Source organism: Palaemon carinicauda, chromosome 33 (assembly GCF_036898095.1).
Source record: "Palaemon carinicauda isolate YSFRI2023 chromosome 33, ASM3689809v2, whole genome shotgun sequence".
In the NCBI taxonomy this organism is placed as follows: Eukaryota; Metazoa; Arthropoda; class Malacostraca; order Decapoda; family Palaemonidae; genus Palaemon; species Palaemon carinicauda.
Genome location: NC_090757.1, coordinates 11,645,279 through 11,652,007, shown reverse-complemented (window position 1 = coordinate 11,652,007; position 6,729 = coordinate 11,645,279). Strand labels below are relative to the sequence as shown.

General features: G+C 32.5%; 1 protein-coding gene across 2 annotated transcripts in view; it reads left to right on the top strand.

Moving 5' to 3' along the window:
• The first annotated feature begins 1,230 nt into the window (after nt 1-1,230).
• The window catches only part of LOC137626071 (tomoregulin-2-like), a 53,981-nt gene continuing 48,482 nt past the window's right edge, over nt 1,231-6,729 (top strand). Inside the window, exon 1 of one of the 2 annotated variants that reach the window (XM_068357155.1) lies at nt 1,231-1,382. The gene's annotated coding sequence lies outside the window, so the exon portion shown is untranslated. The remainder of the gene's footprint in view (nt 1,383-6,729) is intronic. The other variant, XM_068357154.1, reaches the window with a different exon arrangement.

The following is a 6,729-nucleotide window of genomic DNA, read 5'->3' as shown; positions in this document are numbered from 1 at the left end:
GTATTCGCTCAGTTTTTTCGATGGTCTTATTAAATTCTTCGTGTAATTCCCTACACACAAATAAATCATAAATAGAAACCAATAGATGGGTGGAATTTCTTTGAATTAACCATATTCATTATTATAAACGGTCATGGCACCAGCCACCCGTTGGGATAATATCATTAGAGAGTTATTGGGTCCTTTGACTAGCCAGACAGTACTACATTGGATTCCCCTCTCTGGTTGCAGCTCCTTTTGTCTTTGCCTACACATAGGCCTAGACCGAATAGTCTAGACTCTAGCCTATTCTTTCCAGATTCTCCTCTGTCCTCATACATCTGACAACACTGAGATTACCAAACAATTCTTCGTAGCTCAAAGGGTTAACTACTGCAATGTAATTGTTCATTGGCTACTTTCCCCTTGGTAAAGATAGAAGAGACTCTTTAGCTATGGTAAGCAGCTCTTCTAGGAGAAGGACACACCAAAATCAAACCATAGTTCTCTAGCCTTGGGTAGTGCCATAGCCTCTGTACCATGGCCTTCCACTGTCTCGAGTTAGAGTTTGCTTCCTTAGGGGTACACTCAGGCACGCTGCGCTGTTCTATCTTATATCTCTCCCCCTTGTGTTTTTTTGTTTTTTAAGTTTTTAATAGTAGATACATGAAAGATCTAAATTAATGTCACTGTTCTTAAAATATCTTATTTTGATTGTTTATACTTTTCTTTAAGTTTATTTCCTTGTTTTCTTTCCTCGCTGGGCTATTTTTCCCTTTTGGAGTCCCTTGGGTTTATAGCATCTTGCCTTTCCATCTAGGGGTAAAGCTTAATAATAATAATAATAATAATAATAATAATAATAATAATAATAATAATGATACACCTTAACTCAGGGTCTGCAAAATTGCAACAGCCGGTAATCAATAGAAGACCCGGATTATATACAAGGTTAAATCGACTTGACAAACATCAAAAAATCAGATAAAGAAGCCACAATCTTCCAAATGATCATCATGAAACCGATCACTTCAAAGGGCTCGTTCATCCACCACCCCTCCTTCCTCCAATATCTGTCCCGCTCCTGTCAGCGCCATTTGCATTGATGCAGGTGTTTAGCCACCAGGAGGCGGAGACACCGACTTGGGGGAGAGCCTGGAGAGGAAGCGATTCATTCGTTCGTGCGTGCGAATGAGGCCTCTGTGGAGCAACTGCGTCAGAGCTGTAATCATGAACAATTACACGTTCCCAGTCATGAAGGGATACGAACGGTGATCAGTGTGAGGTTAGCCCACAACCAGCAAGCATCCAGTGTCCTCCCGAAGCGATCATCCAGACAGAAGTGGTTCTAGATCTAGACAGGCTCGCTGTGGCTCGTGAACACTAGGCAACCCGCGTTAAAGGTAGACAAAGCTCCTTTTTTTTTTTTAGTCTTAGAGAAACGGCAATTTATATCTATTTCCTTTTTTATAAGATGTATCGTATATTCTTAAAATGCAGTTCAAAGGCAAATCACGTACAGGAATTCCACCATCTCGCCTCTAGCAACTGTGATATTAATGGGTGATTAATCTTAATTGAGGCTTTGATTAGATAAATATGAGATATTCTTTCTTGGTCTTGTTAATGCCTGTGCTATATTTTTAGTTTGAATGGTTATAGATGTTATTTCTAGAGTCATTTTTTTTTTTATAAAATTCTTTCTTTTATAATAATCTGTTGAGAATTACGAAAAATATAAAAACGTTTTGAAAACAAACAAGATAAGATGCTCTCAAGTATTAACTATAATATATATATATATATATATATATATATATATATATATATATATATATATATATATATATATATATATATATATATATATATATATATTACTTGCACAGCCACCAATTATTTTTGTAAGTGAGGGGGTTACGCTGTATATAAACATAATATATATATATATATATATATATATATATATATATATATATATATATATATATATATATATATATATATATATATATATATATATATATATATATATATATATATATATATATATATATATATATATATATGGGTGTGTATATATATAAATATATATATATACATATATATATATGGGTGTGTATATATATAAATATATATATATATATATATATATATATATATATATATATATATATATATATACACACACACACACACACACACACACACATATATATATATATATATATATATATATATATATATATATATATATATATATATATATATATATATATATATATATTCAACTGATGCTGATAAAGTTTATCCAACTGATGATGGATAAATTTTATCCAACTGATGATGGATAAATTTTATCCAACTGATGATGGATAAATTTTATTCAACTGATGTTGGATAAAGTTTACTCAACTGATGCTAGATAAAGTTTATTAAATTGATTTTGGATAAATTTTATTCAACCGTCGCTGGATAAAGTTTATTCAACTGATGCTGGATCAAGTTTATTCAACTGATATTGGATAAAGTTTATTCAACTGATGTTGATTAAAGTTTATTCAACCGAGGATGGATAAAGTTTATTCAACCGATGCTGGATAAAGTTTATTCAACTGATGCTGGATAAAGTATATTCAACTGATGTTGGATAAAGCTTATTCAACTGATGCTTGATAAAGTTTATTCAACCAATACTGGATAAAGTTTATTCAACTGATGCTGCATAAATTTTATTCTACAGAGGCTGGATAAACTTTATTCTACCAATGTTGGATAAACTATTCTACAGATGTTGGATAAAAGTTTCTCCAACTGATGTTGGATAAAGTTTATTCAGTCGATACTGGATAAAGTTTATTCAATTGATGCTGGATAAAGTTTATTCAATCGATGCTGGATAACGTTTTTCAACTGATGCTGGATAAAGTTTATTCAATCGATGTTGGATAAAGTTTATTCAATCGATGTTGGATAAAGTTTATACAACTGATGTTGGATAAAGTTTATGCAACTGATGTTGGATAAAGTTTATTCAACTAATGTTGGATAAGATTTATTCAATCGAATTGGATAAAGTTTATAAAACTGATGTTGGATAAAGTTTATTCAATCGATGTTGGATAAAGTTTATACAACTGATGTTGGATAAAGTTTATTCAATCGATGTTGGATAAATCTTATTCAATCGATGTTGGATAAAGTTTATACAACTGATGTTGGATAACGTTTATTCAACTGATGTTGATTAAAGTTTATTCAATCGATGTTGGATAAATTTTATACAACTGATGTTGGATAATGCTTATTCAACTGATGTTGGATAAAGTTTATTCAATCGATGTTGGATAAAGTTTATTCAACTAATGTTGGATAAAGTTTATTCAATCGATGTTGGATAAAGTTTATTCAACTGATGTTGGATAAAGTTTAATCAATCGATGCTGGATAATGTTTTTCAACTAATGCTGAATAAAGATTATTCAATCGATGCTGGATAAAGTTTAATCAACTGATGTTGGATTAAGTTAATTCAATTGATCCTGAATAAAGTTTATTCAGCTGATGCTCAATAATGTTTATTCAATCAATGTTGGATAAAGTTTTTCAACTGATGCTGGATATGGTCTATTCAATCTTGGATAAAGTTTATTCAATCGATGTTGGATAAAGTTTATTCAACCGATGCTGGATAAACTTTATTCAACCGATGTTGGATAAACTTTATTCAACCGATGTTGGATAAACTTTATTCAACCGATGCTGGATAAAGTTTATTCAACTGATGCTGGATAAAGTTTATTCAACTGATACTGGATGAATTTTATTCAATTGATGCTGGATAAAGTTTATTCAGCTGAGGCTGGATAAAGTTTATTCAACTGATGCAGGATAAATTTCATTCAGCTGAGGCTGGATAAATTTTATTCAACTGAAGCTAGATAAAGTTTATTCAACTGATGTTGGATAAAGTTTAGTCAACTGATGTTGAATGAATTCTATTCAATTGATGCTGTATAAAGTTTATTCAACTGATTATGGATGAATTTTATTCAACTGATGCTGGATGAATTTTATTCAACTGATGCTGGATAAAGTTTATTCAAAAGTTGCTGAATAAAATTTATTCAACTGACGCTGGAGAGTTTATTCAACTGACGCTGGAGAAAGTTTATTCAACTGATGCTGGATAAATTTTATTCAACTGATGCTGGATAAATTTTATTCCATTGATACTGAATAAAGTTTATTCAAATGATGCTGGATAAAGTTTATCAAACTGAAGCTGGATCAACTTTATTCATCTGATGCTGAATAAGGTTTATTCAATTGACGCTGGGTTCAAAAGTTGCAGGATAAATATGAGTGTCTCTTTTCCAGGTTATTTGAAACCATCACAAAAGTGATAATTTAAATGTAAATACATTGTATTCATATATTCAGGAACAGAATTTATTTCAAAACTTTCCTATATTCTAATCCAAGAGAAAGAACTTTGTTCTAAAGAACAATAGACAATTTACATATCTATTATGAATCTCTCCATTTGGAGAGGGGGGGGGGTTTAATTACCATTTCACCCTTTTTAACGATACTAGCATTGTTTACCTTACAATCACACACCTTCCTCAGGAAGATTGCACTCTCTGAACTGTTAAATCAGGACGAAAGGAAACTTCAATTTACGATGCCAATCCACCGACCCTCACCTGTCAATCATGCTGTTAAGCCTCGTTGAGAGAGAGAGAGAGAGAGAGAGAGAGAGAGAGAGAGAGAGAGAGAGAGAGAGAGAGAGCGCGTTTTGTTTGATACCAGTTATAATGAGTTTTCGGTTATCTTTTTAACAGGATGCGAGTCTTTTGCAATCCAGTGATATGTAAATGGTTTTTTTTTTTTAATTACGTTTTCAACACTGTTTCATTGGGGTGATTACACTTTTTGCTTTTTTTAGACACAGCCTAAACAAGGATGTTTGCGACTTGCCTAATCGTGTCCAATATTATTTTACTTGATTTGATATAATTTAAGGTTTAAACGTCGTTCATAAATGGCCGAGGCAAGGGATAAAACAATATCCAGGAGACTGACAATGTATATATATATATATATATATATATATATATATATATATATATATATATATATATATATATATATATATATATGTATATATATGATCAGAACCCAAATCCCTTCTTTCAAGGTAGGACCAAGGAGGGCCAGACAATGGCCGCTGATGATTAAGCATGTAGATATATAGGCTCCCCCAAACCCCGATCCCTAGCTCACAAGGATGGTGAGGCTGTGTACATTACATATATTGCATATATGTATATATACATATATACAATGTCTATATTATATATATACACATATATATAAATTTATATATATATATATATATATATATATATATATATATATATATATATATATATATATATATATATATATATATATGTAAAGTACAGCTGGGGACCGGAGGACCGATCTAGATTCATAATTAAATGCCTACAGTGTACCGGGAGAGGATCACTCACAGCATTATCCCATATGGCAATTCATTATGAAGTATGGCTTTTCTCTGGAACCTTAACACGATTATCCAAGTCAATTTTTGTGGTTTGTTTGTGAATGAAATATTCAATTGGTTTATCAAATTTTATGTGGGGTATTTTTTACGCTATTTTCACTACCGGGGCCTAGCGATGGCAGGCAGGGCAGCCGGTAGGGACAACGGTTCCACCTCCAAAAGCCAAAGGAAAGTCCTTCAAAAGAAGACAACCGTGTTACCCCATACGAATGAGAAAAAAGGCACGCTGATAGATGATGTTTATCGCAAATACATTATAGTTTGTGATAAATTGGGTTTCATAAATTTTTTCTGAAAAGATAATTTGGAACATTAAGATTAAAAAAAAAAATGATAGCTACATTTCAAGAATATTTAAGAAGCACAAATTTTTCAGCACTAAAATTAAAGTATTTAGGAGACTAATGAACATGAAACTAATCCAAGCGGGTTAATGAAATAATCAGTTATATAAATCCTACCTAACGTTGTCGTAAAATCACAATTTCCAGAAAAAAAACATAATTTTTACCTTCGCCGACGAAGTTTTAAGGAGGTTACATTTTACCCCCTGTTTATGTGTGTGTGTGTGTGTGTGAACAGCTTACTGGCCACAATTTGAATCGTAGAGTAGTGAAATTGGAGGTATTAACTGTTAAATAAAAAGGTGGAAATGATTAAATTTTGGATGATCAAGGTCAAGGTCACGGTCGAGCAAAAGGTCGAGAAATAAGTTGCCGCGCCGGAGGTCTGCGCTTTACTGAGTGCCCCTCTAGTTAACATAGCGCTAACCTGGCGAGTATATTTTAAATCATTACTCTGGTTGTAAGGATCACAATGCACTGGTTTAAATTATTCAAATAATGCACCATCATTCCCTCTGAGTCTCATAATAACAATTGATGTTAAACCCCCCCCCCCCCCAACCATCATGGAGAACGAAGGCCACCCGCATCAGACTGCCAAGGTCTGCCGCAAGATTTCATAATAATGCAAAGTGGGCATATTTTACTACACATGTATAAAGCCATTAATTTTACCATCATCTACACTTGTTTCTAAATACTATATTAAATCACCTTAATAAGACGTGTAGACACACAATTCATCATCATCATCATCTCCTCCTACGCCTATTGACGCAAAGGGCCTCAGTTAGATTTAGTCATTCGTCTCCA